We start from the raw sequence: 13858 nt of genomic DNA, 5'->3' as shown, positions 1-13858 counted from the left end.
TTGTATGATATATCCTTGTTTCTTATCTATTTTATAAATAGTTTATAAATATGTAACAGTTTGTATCTCTTTATCCCCTACCCTGCCCCTTCCCCTTCTCTCTCCCCACTGGTAACTACTAGTTTGTTCTCTAAATCTGTGAGTCTGTTTCTGTTTTGTTATATATATTCATTTGTTTTATTTTTTAGATTCCACATATAAGTGATAACAGAGTTTGTCTTTCTCTGACTTATTTCACTAAGCATAAGACCCTCTAGGTCTATCCACACTGTTGCAAATGGCAGAATTTCATTGTTTTTTATGGCTGAATAATATTCCATTGTATATATGTGCCACATCTTCTTTATCCATTCATCTGTTTGTGGACACTTGGGTTGCTTCCATATCTTGGTTATGGAATGCTGCTATGAGCATGGGGTACATGTATCTTTTTGAGTTAGTGTTTTCACTTTTTTCAAATGTATACCCAGGAGTGGATTTGCTGGAGAATATGGTAGTTCTATTTTTAGTTTTTTGAGTAACCTCTATAATGTTTTCTGTAGTGGCTGCACCAATTTACATTCCCACCATCAGTGTTCAAGAGTTCCCTTTTCTCCACATCCTCGCCAACATTTATTATTTGTAGACATTTTGATGTTAGCCATTCTGACAGGTGTGAGGTGATACCTCATTGTGGTTTTGATTTGCATTTCTCTAATAATTAGTGATGTTGAGCATCTTTTCACGTGCCTGTTAGCCATCTTTATGTCTTCTTTGAAAAAAGTCTATTCAGGTTTTCTGCCCATTTTAAAATCGGATTTTTTTTGGTTACTGAGTTGTATGCGCTGTTTATACTGGGTTGGCCAAAAGGTTCGTTTGGGTTTTTCCGTATTGAGCTGTCCAAAAAGTTGGTTCCGGATTTTCCATAAGATCTTACTGAAAAACCCAAACGAACTTTTTGGCCAACTCAGTATTTTGGTTATTCACCCATTATGGGTCATATGATTTGCCAATATCTTCTCCCATTCAGTAGGTTGTCTTGTCATTTTATTGATGGTTTCCTTTGCTGTGCAAAAGCTGAGTGAACTAACTTTTGTATTATTGACATCTTTTAATTCAGCAGATAAACTTTAATCTCATAATAAGTACTTCCTTTTCAGACAGAAAAGATCATTCTAAATGGGTTTACCTTGTTTGGCATCTATTAAATGTTGATTTAACATTCTTAATTACAATTGCATTGGTTTGCTTGGTATCTTTTTAAAGTTCTTTGATTAAGGGTCAGTACAGCGTGGTCTTTCACATATCAAGGCCATTGAGTCCTATTAGAAGGGTAAATTGTATAGTGAAATGTTTCACTGTGTGCAAATCTCAGCTGTGTTTTAGTTAAGTAAAAGCACATTGGCTTTTGATCACCACTCAATCAATTACTTATAATGTAAAAGGGATGGCTAAACAATGGGTGCATACTTAGTCAAAATTCCAAATGTAGCTCTGGGAGTAAAAGGGAAGAAGAAAATTGTTCCTTGATAATCACAAATAATAATGTTGCCTTTAAAATATTCTAACATGGTTTCGTCATAGGGATGTTAATGGTTCACTAAGTCCTGGCCACGCAAAGTGTGGTCTTCAGACCAGAGCACCAGAATCATCTGGGAGCTTGTTAGGAATGCAGAATCAGGTCTTGCCCCAAACCTATTGAATTAGAATCTGCAGTTGAGCAAGATCCCCAAGATGATTTGTATGCACATTAAAGCTTGCAAAGCTTTTTGTTGGCAAAACGTTTCTGTCTGGTTTGTGGAACTAGAGTGCTGTGGAAGTGAGCTTTGAGAGTTCTGGCCCAGTCACTGAGGTCTTATACCCTCCATGTATTATTTTCCTTTTGCCCATCATTCCTGCCAAATCAGATGTTATCTGCTGCCTACTAAAGAGAACTACAAAGGCTTTGTTATTTCAGCAGCACAGGAGACGGAGTGCTGCGTGTGTATGTGTCAAAGATAGTAAAGTCCCTTCAGAAGGGAATTTGTGGAGCAAGGCACTGTAGTTGGAGAGCCTTTATTTTGGCCTTGAAGATAGAAAATTGTTAAGACGGGAGAGAGTCTAATTAACAGACTTTTGAAACAGAACTCACCTTTAAGGAAAAATAGAGAATCATGTGGTACGTGTACGTACGTACACACACACACACACACACACACACACACACACACACACTCCCTCCCTCCCGTCCCAAGGCCTGGCATTCCCTCATAACACACACACACACACACACACACACACACACACACACACACACACACACACACACACACACACACACACACACACACACACACACACACACACACACACACACACACACACACACACACACACACACACACACACACACACACACACACACACACACACACACACACACACACACACCCTCCCTCCCTCCCGTCCCAAGGCCTGGCATTCCCTCATAACATCAACACCTGTTTTCAGGCCTTTCTGTCCTCCATCATCACATTCCTCAGGGAAGGAGGGGGGGCAGATTTTCACAACTGTGATGCCTGTTACAACATTAAACGTGACATTGTATGGAGTTAGCTACATATCCCATTTATTCTTAGACTGTGTGGAGAATCTTTTTTTTTTTTTTTTTTTTTTTGCTTACCATGAATTAAAAATAAAGAAGAGTGCCATCTTGTGGGCATCTCTGTTACTACCACAACCGCATCAGATCTTGGTGGAAGTCCATCAACCCCAGAGAACCGTTCTGCTATGTACGCATCTATATGTAATGTATCATCAGCTGGGGGCAACTGATCAAGGACCTCTCTTCAGTTCTTTTACTTACAATGAGTCATTCTATGGGCTTTTATTTTCATAAATGACTAATAACCTATAAAGTGAATCATGGAGGAGTACTAACATTGGCATTTATGACCAAAAATGACACATTATCAGTTCCCTTACATACTCTAATTCCATTTTGTATAAGAAGTTTGGTGGATGAGCCCCACAGTACATGAGCCCACATGGAATGGGAATTCTGGAAACTTCTGGGGAGGATGTTTGTATTCAATGTTGTATTGAGTTTGGTCATGGTTTTCAATGGCTGCTAGTCTTGTTTTAAAGAATTTGGTTGTCATTTATTTCTCATTGTGAGGAGAGAATGAGGACAGACCACTCAGTGGCAGGAAAGAAGTTTTAGTAGCAGTTCAGGGATCACTGAGCTAGAAGATTGTGGACCACAGGCCCCCATAGGGAATTGGATGCCAGGATACTCTTTGGCAAGACGGGGCCAAGGAGGATGGGTCACGCTAGTTAGTACAGCTGGGAGACTCCCTTCTAATCCTGGGTTTGCTGCTTTTTACCAGGAGACCTTGGGCAAATCCCTACACCTCATTGGGCTTTGTTTTTTTTTAATCTGTAAAGTGGCAATTTGCAATTTATGATCTCCAGGCTCCCCTCAAGACCTAAAATTTGATGTATGAAAGAGAGGGTCTCATTTCTCAATCCTTCTTAACACAGGTTTCCTGGTCGAAGGCAGGATTTATCATAAAGATCCTTATTTTCAGTGAAACTTCTAGGTAGAACCTTCTGAAGCCATAGAAATGGTTTATATTTTACATAGTTAACGAATTATGGAAATACTTGAATGTAATTACTCCCTTCACTATTTTTTCCCTCATTTTGAATTGCTGCAGCTCTGCTGGAGTGGGTATCACAAAAAAGCTACACTTACTTCCACTCAAAGACTGAGGCAGCTGGGCCCCTGGTCCACTGGGGATATATATTTTCCTTGTAGATGGGTGCAGTCAACACCCATCACAGCATTTTAAGACATCTCAGGCCGTGTTGGGTGACATTATCCACCCAGCCTGCAGCTGCTATGTTCACCTTATGCTGTCAGTATCTGCCAGGGCTGCTGATGCTAGGGAAAGAAAGCATCCCTTCCATGGTCAGCTGAAGGACATTTGGGGATGGGTGCCATTTCATGTAAAAGAGTTTCTCTGTTCCCAAATCACTAGGAACATTGTGTTTAATTGGTGCATGTGTATGTTAAGAGATCTTGTACATTTAAGAATTCTCATACTTTCCTGTTCACTCGAGTGAATGCGTTGTAAGTTGTTTTTGGAGAAGAGGAGAGGATCCAAAACCCGACAGAATATTAGAAAGTTCACCCCCAACTTGCAGCTTATTTTTGTCAGAATTATGCTACTGTGGATTGTTGAACTTGTTTTTTAAAAAAATGTGGAACAGAAATTGTGTTGATGATGTTTGACCACAAGAGGGCGGTCTAACAAAACACCGCAGCTCAAAAATCGACATCTGCTTCCTCCAACATTTACCTGCTACAATTTCTGCCTGGTCTTATGACATAAAGCTCAGTGTCACAAATATTGTTTCAAACTTCATGAAAAGAGTTTTTTTTTTTTTTTTTTTTTTAAAGAATGTTGGGAACCTGGGAAGTGAATCCTAAGCACAAGTTCAACTGCTTGTTTAGCTGGAGGTGCTTTATAATTCCTCCATCAATTTTCGAAAAAAAGCGGAGTTTAAAAACCTTTGCTTTCTTTAACAGACCAAACAATCCAAACTCAAAACACTTTAGGAACATTTGCATTTCCAAAGTAGAGCTTTTATGGATTCTCTTCCTAAGAATTCTAACTCTAGATATATGATTAAAAAACAAAACAAACAACTCATTCTCTAAGCTAAATACAACTGTTAGAGAAAAGTGCTGTGTTATCTCTTCCAGGATACAGATACTTGAAAAAGAAAGTGGGGAAAAGGCTATGTGATAATCTCTGAAGTAAATTAAAGCACCCAGACTGTGTTTCCCTAGAAGGATTATTATTCAGATAATACTTGAGGGGGTCATTGCCAAAAATGAATATCCTTTAAACAATCTTTACTGATAGTAAAATAATTAGAAAAATTTATGTGCATCTCTGCTATTATTAATGTGGCTTTGCTTAAAGGAGATTCAGTTGGTTATGCATGGATATTACGAGAATCTCCCTCCCCCGCTTCTCAGATGACATGTTTATACTCAGGCAGCACTTCTAAATGTTTAATAGAGACGAAGAGATTCCATTTAATTAGGCAGAATGGCTTGTTTATGTGCAGGTTATATATTTACGAGTTCTAATGAAGAACGGAAAATATCTATTGAACAGCCTTTGAAGTTTCACTGGTTTAAGGATAATTGTAAACCCAGTTCAGTGGAAATAGTATCTCAGTCAATCAAATGATTGGAGAGTCAAGCATACAGAGTTAAATCTAGGTAAAATAACTGCACAAATCGAGTGTCGATCAGTGTTCAAAGGATTTTTTTCCTCTCCCATATCAAACCTCTTCCTTCTTACACTTGATTGGAATATTGAAACTGGGTTATAGGAAAAAATGGTGAAGAGGTAACAAGATTTTTTTTCTTTCTTAAAAAAATACCCCTACCATTTATATAAAACCTTTTGCCTTTTTCAGTTTTTACTTCCTGTATTCCGTGCGGCCTATTTTACTTGCGAACTAGGTAAGATAAACATGTTACTGTCAGAAGCATTTTTTTCACATTCATAAATCCTTTCCGAAAATGAGAAGTTAATTTTTTCTTAATCTCTGACCTAAGGTAAAAATCCCAAATATTTGCGTGCCTCAGATGTACCGCAAAAAGGCCACCTAAATTAATGAGGTTTCTTGAATTGGTGTATAGAAATGAATTGCAAAGCTTAAGAAGTCGAAGAGATTTCTCATGATGTTTAAAGCAGTATTAATGATCGCATGGAATGAGATATCAAGCTTTGTGTTATTACTATAGGATTAGCTTTTAGTTCCTGAAAGCTGGTCTATTTATGGGTATATAGGATGGAATTAAACTTTGAAAAGGTTAATTTTTTTTTAGAAAAAGTGTTCTGTGGAAGGTTTATTTCCTATCACCTTTTATTAAGTTTCTCTTTGAATTGTAGTTGCAATCTGCATTTGGAGTGGGTCCAGGAAGCTTGCATAATAATCTAATCCCTGGCAGAGCCTCTCTTAGGGGAGGGAGTGTGGTAAATGAAATGCTACTTACAGGTTCCTGACAATATATTCATCTTGATATGATTGCAGCTGATGGCTTGTAGCAAGGCGACTCCTAGGACTTGCGTTTGCTATCTTTAGGGTATGTTATAATTTCAGTGTGGAAAACAAAACCCCAGCGTACAAGAGAAAGAAAAACATCCCTAATCGAAAAATAGTACCTGAAAAAAAAAAAAAAAACACTGAGCATTTACTCCATCCCAAGTACTTTACTAAGATTTTTTTTTTTTAAAATATTGGAGTATATTTGATTTACAGTGTTATGTTAGTTTCAGGTGTACAGCAAAGTGATTTAGTTATACGTATACATACATTTATTCTTTTCTGGATTCTTGGAAAATATTTGTTGAGAGCAAAACATTTGTCTTGTTGCAGGGAGAATGGAGAGTAGAGAATAAAAGACTAAAGAAGATGGGAAAAGAAAACATTGCCCTTTGCTTTTAGCTCACCAACCATAGTGAAGGCTCTCAAACATTTTAGCAGTTAATTGCACATCCATTTTCTTTTTTCTGTGGACTTGTCTAATTTATTTTCATAAGAAAACTCTGCTCCTCTTGTCTGGAGCCAGCCTTATGTAGCTGAAATCTTGGATGCTGTGGGTTTAAGATCAAACAGGACCTAATCAGGTGGGATTTGTTTTCTTATTGATCTTTTTATTGCTTGGGTCCTGCTGACAAGCTGCGAAATGATGGGGAGGAATTAGGGCTGCAGCTCTTCAGAGAAATGTGTCCTGGCTGGGGCTCCACCTGAACATGGGCGAGCAAAAGATGGCAGACAGCTCCGAAGGAGGGGCTGAGGTCTTGCAGAGTGGAAGTGGGTTATGCCGGCAGCATAAACGTTGAAAGTGGAAGATGCTAGCAGATGTATTTGTGTTTATTGTCTATTCGGTTCTGGTAGGTTGGCTGATGCCCTTTAGAGTTGACCATCATACCTAATTCAGGCGTAACTTAAGCAACAAAAGTCTCCCGATTTTGTGGGAGACACCGGGAAGGACAGGATACCATCCCCATAAGAGAAAAGCAAAGGACATGGGCACTTTTTAAGAAAAGTTCCTTAGGAGTCAAATATGTAGGAGTTGTTTAAAGGAAGCTAAAGGAAATGTAAGCGAGAAAAAGAATTTCGTGAACATGTTAAACTCCCTGCCAGTAAATGCAGAGAGGCAGGGGGAAAGTGCATTATGCCTAAAAAGAAATCTTTCCGGTTCACTCCTTCCAAAAACAGAATTGAAGGAGACAACGGTTCATGGTCTTATTCGATGACTTGATTGAACTGGGGAGCATGACAGTCTGTATTCTCCGAGGGTGGAGAATACATGTTTCATGTCCCTACAGAACAAGAACGACAGCATTTTCATATTATTGGCAAAGAAGAAAATATGTCTATAGATCCGACATCATTTTAGACAACTGCTCCCACCAGCACGGGCGCTGAGGATCACGTTCTGCCTCTGCCCACCTTTCAGTGTTGCAGAAAAGCAAGAGGGAAAACAGAACAGAAGGGAGTAGCCATTACAAGTGAAATATTATGGAGACGCTGGACTCCCTTTGCCCAGAGCTCACTTCTGAGGCTCTTTGGCCAGATATTTACAGATGCAATATCTCTCTCAGTCTCCTCCCTCATTCCACTCTTTGTTCCTTTAATGGGCGAATTAGCCGCAGGTTCTTGTTAAATCTATTCCTCTTGGGAAGAGAAAATGACGTACATCCTTATGACTGGGAACTCCCAGGAGAGAGGTAGTTGGAGGAGAGTGTCCCCTTTCAGGGGTGCTTTTTCCTTGGTCTGCGGCTGTCACCAGCTACTGCAATGTCACCCCCTCTATTGCCCTCATTCCGAGTGTGGTCCTGTGGGGTGAAGGGAAGAAGATATTCAAAATAGTCCTAGGATACACCTAGTTATATTTGCGCAGGGAGACCTCCCTTCACTGTTGGAGATGGGAAGGAACTTAGCGGCCAGATGCTCCACGCTTTTCATTTCACAGATGGGTAAACTGAAGCCCTTTGAAGCTTAGTGAATTGTTTAAGGCAATGCAAGGAGTGAGTGGTAGGATAATTTCAGGCCTACCTACCTGAGTGGTAGAATAATTTCAGGCCTTGCATTTAAGACAAGGCAAGGAGTGAGTGGTAGGATAATTTCAGGCCTATTTCAGGTAGAATAATTTCAGGGCACTCTTGAGGAGGACGCTGCTGGGGAGATGGGGGTGTCTTTCAGGGACCTGGAGGGGCCTCGAGAGAAGAGAGTGTGCTCTTTGCTCCTCAAAGTGTAGTTCATGGACCAGCATCATGGCATCACCTGGAGCTTGTTAGACCTCAGTCTCTACCCCAGACCTACTGACTTGGAATGTGCCTTGCAACAAGATCCCCAGGTGGCTTCTATGCATAGTGGAGTTCCAGAAGCCCTGAGGCCCCAAACCCAAACTGGGATGACCGGCAGCTTATGGCTGCCTAATTTCAGCAAATGTCGTAACTATTGATACCTCTGAAAAAGATGCTCTTGTAAGCAACATTTTTAGCTAAGGTGGGTACGTTAAAACTTAAAACTATGAAATGCAAAGAGTTAGAAGAGTGATGCTATAAAATGAGGGTGAAGACATGGGGAAATGGTGGCTTTTAGTGGTACAACTTTTCTGGAGGGCAGTTTGGTAACAGGTATCAACGTCTTAAAAATATGCTTACCTTTTTAAAACTTTTTATTGAAGTATAGTTGATTTACAATGTTGTGTTAATTTCTGCTGTACAGCAAAGTGACTCAGTTATACATATATACATTCTTTTTCGTATTCTTTTCCGTTATGGTTTTATCACAATATTGAATATAGTTCCCTGTGCTGTACAGTAGGATCTTATTGTCCATCCATTCTATATATAATAGTTTGCATCTGCTAAGCCCAAACTCCCACTCCATCCCTCCCCCAGTCCCCTTCCCCCTTGGCAGCCACAAGTCTGTTCTCTATGTCTGTGAGTCTGGTTCTGCTTTGTAGATAGGTTCATTTGTGTCATATTTAAAAATATGCTTCCCCTTTGATCCAACAATTCAACTCCCTAGGAAGTTATTCTGGAGAAATAATTGGGCTAGTTTGAAAGGATGTGTGAATAAGAATGTTGTAATGTTTATTATAGCCAAAAAAAAAAAATTGGAAGTGGTCTATCCTCTACTATCAAACAGTAGAGCATAGTAAAAAAAATTATGGAACCTATCGTGGAATTCTATATAATCACTTAAAATGATAAGTTAGAGGAGCATTTACTACTCCAGAAATATGTTAATAGATGTTTGTTGAAAAGTGAAAAACCCAGGTTACCATACTCTGTATAAAATGATTTCATATATCTTGTTCAGATACATATTTTAAAACCCAGAAGGCCATCCATCTAAATGTTAACAGTAGTTATTCCAGACAGTAAGATTATAGGTTATATTCTTCTTTTTGCTTATCTTTATTTCATGGTTCTTTTACAGTTGATGTGTATTAATTAGCTAACCAAAGGTGGTAATATAGCCATTTTGGAAGAGCATTTTTAAAAATTCACATCTTAAATACTTTACTTCCCAGGCCAAATTCCTAACAGGAAAAACATTTTGACATCTTTGTGTGACTTTTTCCACTATACTGACATTATATTAAAATTATCTATTAAACATCTCCCTCCTCCAAGACTGTGAAGGCCTTGATGACAAGGACTGAGTCTTTGGCATTTGTATATCTAGGGCCTAGCACGGAGTGTGGTGCACGGCATGTAGTAATAAGTGTTTTAAATGGGTGGATGAAAGGGTCTTGGATGACAGTCTAAAGACTTTTCCTTCTTGGGTGTCTTAAGGGACTAAAGTACTTAGCACGCAGGAATTGATTGCTGTGCATATAGATAATGTGCGAGATGAGGTAACTGTGGAGGGCTAAGTTCTGTTTGACCTATTGGTTTAGCTGCAATCTCTACTTTGGTAATAAACTGCCCCGTGAGATGTGGACCAGGGCTGAACATGTCAGGAGGTCAGGCCACAGAGGTCTCTAAAGACTCAGAGGAAGTGTGCTTCCTGGGACCTACCCGCCATCTCCCATGGGGTGACAGCTCCCCTGGTGGCCCTAGGGGGATCCTAGGGGAGGATTAGTAGGTTCAAGAGCGAGCTCATGGGCAGTGGAAAGTGCACCTGCGGGTCCCAGTTTGTATTGTATTTTAGTTGTGACTTTGGATCTTGTCTCATTAGGAGACAGAGTTTGGAGAGGCTTGAACGGTTGCTGACGAGAACTCAGTTGGTTTCAGCATTATGCTAAGAAGCGTTTGCATACATTCCCCCACCTCATCCCACTGCTTCCTTAGGACGTGGGTACCCATTTTAGAGAGCAGGAGACTGAAACTGAGAAAGGTTACGCTACTTGCTCCAAATTAAAACATGAAGAGCTGGAGCTGGAATCCAGACAAGAGGGCCTGGACCCAGAGGCCAGGCCCTCCTGCCAAGCTATAAAGAAGTTAGGGAGATGCTCTCAGGGTTCCCCCCGAGCTCTAGCACGTTTCCCTGTGTCTGGTCCAGTGGAGAAGTCCCTGGGCCTTCCTGAATTTCCCCAGTTCTCCTTGTGAAACAGATCCTAGTTAAGAATGGGCCTCTATGTTCTGTGGTCAAGTATTTTTTTCTTGCTCTTGGCTCTAAGTCACCAGAAAATGCATTTTATAGTTAAAAGAAGTTAATGGAATAAAAATTATTTTAAATCAAGTAATTTATATTATTCAGAAATAGTCATAAGGTTCAAGAAAGTGGTTTGCATACTTAAAGGTGAACCTTAACTTTATGAATTAATTTTAATTGATAAAGTTCTGAGAAAATTCATGGAAGATTCACTGACTGTATCTGAACATAGGCTTGTTTCTTGGGATATCCCAGTTTCTGTATTTGGAAATGTTAACAGTATTAAAAAAAAATAAGTTCTGATCTACACAATTGGGGCAGTGTTTCTGATGTTGAATGGTATAGTCTTGAAATATGAATATTTGTTTACAAATCGTTTTGGCTGGTTTACATTTGGAATTTGCATAGTAATACAAAAGGATTTGAAAACATCTGGGGAAGGGTCATGATTTGGTCTAAATTATATATCCAAGAGGTTTCAAAATCATAAAATGATAAAACTACTCTGGGCTTTTCTTAGTTCCCATCCCCCATGGGTTATATCTTAATTGTACAGTTTTTGACTTATATTTACTTGTGTGATTATTTTTTTGGTGTCTGTCTCTGCTGCTGGCCTGTGAGCTTCATGAGAGCCACGTCTGTTTTGCTTTTCATTGTATATACTTAGCGCATAGTAGCACATCATGTAACAGTTACAGCAGCAGCAACAATGAATAAGAAGGAGAACTAATACTTGTTGAGCCCTTGCTATGTGCCAGGTCTTGTTCCAAGTGCTTGGTACTAACTCATGTAATGGAACTTTGGACAAACAGTGGTTAAGTGATTTTTATATAAACGAAAAATAAATTTTGAGTTTAGTGTTGGGGAGGTTTTGGAGACTTTATTACAGTGAGAACTGGAAGATCTTGGACTCAGAGTGATTCAGAGGGACTTCCCTGGTGGCGCAGTGGTTGAGAATCCTTCTGCCAATGCAGGGGACACGGGTTCGAGCCCTGGTCCAGGAAGATCCCACATGCTGCGTGGAGTAACTAAGCCCGTGCACCACAACTACTGAGCCTGCGCTCTAGAGCCTGCGAGCCACAACTACTGAAGCCTGCGCACCTAGAGTCTGTGCTCTGCAACAAGAGAAGCCACCTCAATGAGAAGCCCGCACACCGCAACGAAGAGTAGCCCCCGCTCGCCGCAGCTTGAGAAAGCCTGCACGCAGCAGTTTGAAGACCCAACACAGCCAAAAAAAAAAAATTGATTCAGAAAAGGGTAGATTTTCTTTCTTATATCTGACAAATATTTAAGTTTTCATGTTTTCACATTCTTTTTTTTTTCCACATTCTTTTTTATTTGTTGGCCTCCAGAGCAGATTTTTTAAGAAACAAGAGTAAAGGCTAGACACTAATTAAAGAAATAGGATGGCAGTACCATTGACATTTAATTTTAATGGCTACGTCTTTGACTGGCAGCTCTGAACTCCGATGGTGGGAGGAGAAGATTGTCTTTCCAGAAAGTTTCGGGCTGATGTCTTTGCTGCTGCTGCAGTAACCTCCACTTAATTTATTGTCTTTAGGGCAAAAATTGATGAGAACATAACCTTTGTAAGGTTTTTATGTTTTGTTGGCGATAAAAGATAAAATATGGAGTAAAAGGAAGTAAAATAGTATTTTGTTAGGTTGGAGGATGGATTTATGCTTTAACTAACTGATAGAATAATCAGAGGGTCATGAAGATCAGAGTCTCTGCCTCCTATCTCTTCTCTTTTTATGTGTGCATTCAACAAGCTTCTCTTTGTGGCTGTCGGGCCCATAGGAGCTCACCCAAACACCGGGCCCCTTTGTCCCAGGGCATTAACTCAGCTGTTTAGATCAAGAGTATCACGGAGGCTTCTGTTGCAGACATTAAGCAATTGGGATAAGTCTAAATGAATCAGGTACTTGACGTGTGCAGATGGGATGTTTGTTCACTGGGGACTCTGGGCTGCACTGTGTCTTGAATGAACAGACAAAAACAAAGTGTGTGAGTTAAATTGAATTTTGTGGGAAACACACAGAGAGATCTGGATCTTCAGGAATTGCTGGTGATTGTTCGTGGTGTGTGGGGGGAGGATGCTGGGAAGGCCCGACCCCCCACCAATTCCCCCAACACACCCTCCCCAGCCAAAAAAAAAAAAGATTGGAAAGATAATAAACATATTTCAAAGTGATAAAGTGATTAAATTTGATCATCTAGGCCAGTGGTTCTGAAACTTTAGCCCATGCATCAGAATCACCTGCAGGACTTGTTAAAACCCAGATTGCTGGGCGCACACCCAGAGCTTGATTCAGTAGGTCTGGGGCGGGGCCTGAGAATTTGCATCTCTAATAAGCTCCCAGGTGATGCCCATACTGCTGGGCTGGGGACCACGCTTTCAGAACCACTGCTTCAAGCACTTAGCTGTCCGTGGCGTGGCCAGATGGACGTGCCTCAGGGAGCTGTTATGTGTCCAGGAAAACAACTCGCCTCAGAAGGGTGTGTCTGGGTGAGTCTCCAGGGGTGTGTGTGTTTCATGTACAAGCAAGCCGGGACCTGTCCTGGGGAAAAGTAACCACTTTAATCTTTAGAGCTTTCAATCTGTCGTTGGGCTGAGGAATAAAACAGGCATGAATATCTTTCCTTGAACGTCCTGTTTTTTATGTAGGATTTGCTTCCCAAGTAATATACTTGCTTGGAGCCCCCAGGGTGCTGGTCTGTTTTATTGCCGTGTCCTGGATGCTAAGCACAGTGTCGGGTACCAGGCCTGCCACATGATGTGCGGGACTCAGTGCAAAACGAAAATGCAGGGCTCCGTGTTCACAAATGAAGAAACTGGGGGGCTTCCCTGGTGGCGCAGTGGTTTAGAATCTGCCTGCCAATGCGGGGGACACGGGTTCGAGCCCTGGTCTGGGAAGATCCCACATGCCGCGGAGCAACTAGGCCCGTGAGCCACAACTACTGAGCCTGCGCGTCTGGAGCCTGTGCCCCGCAACAAGAGAGGCGGCGATAGTGAGAGGCCCGCGCGCCGCGATGAAGAGTGGCCCCCGCTCGCCGCAACTAGAGAAAGACCTCGCACGAAACGAAGACCCAACACAGCCAAAAATAAAATAAATAAATAAATTAATTAATTAATTTAAAAAAAAAAAAAAAAGAAAGGATTTTGAAGGACCTCCTGGTTTGACTCCCTCTT

Source organism: Balaenoptera physalus, assembly GCF_965194825.1.
Source record: "Balaenoptera physalus genome assembly, chromosome: 2".
In the NCBI taxonomy this organism is placed as follows: Eukaryota; Metazoa; Chordata; class Mammalia; order Artiodactyla; family Balaenopteridae; genus Balaenoptera; species Balaenoptera physalus.
The sequence above is the reverse complement of the archived record's forward strand: the minus strand, read 5'-3'. Positions refer to the sequence as shown.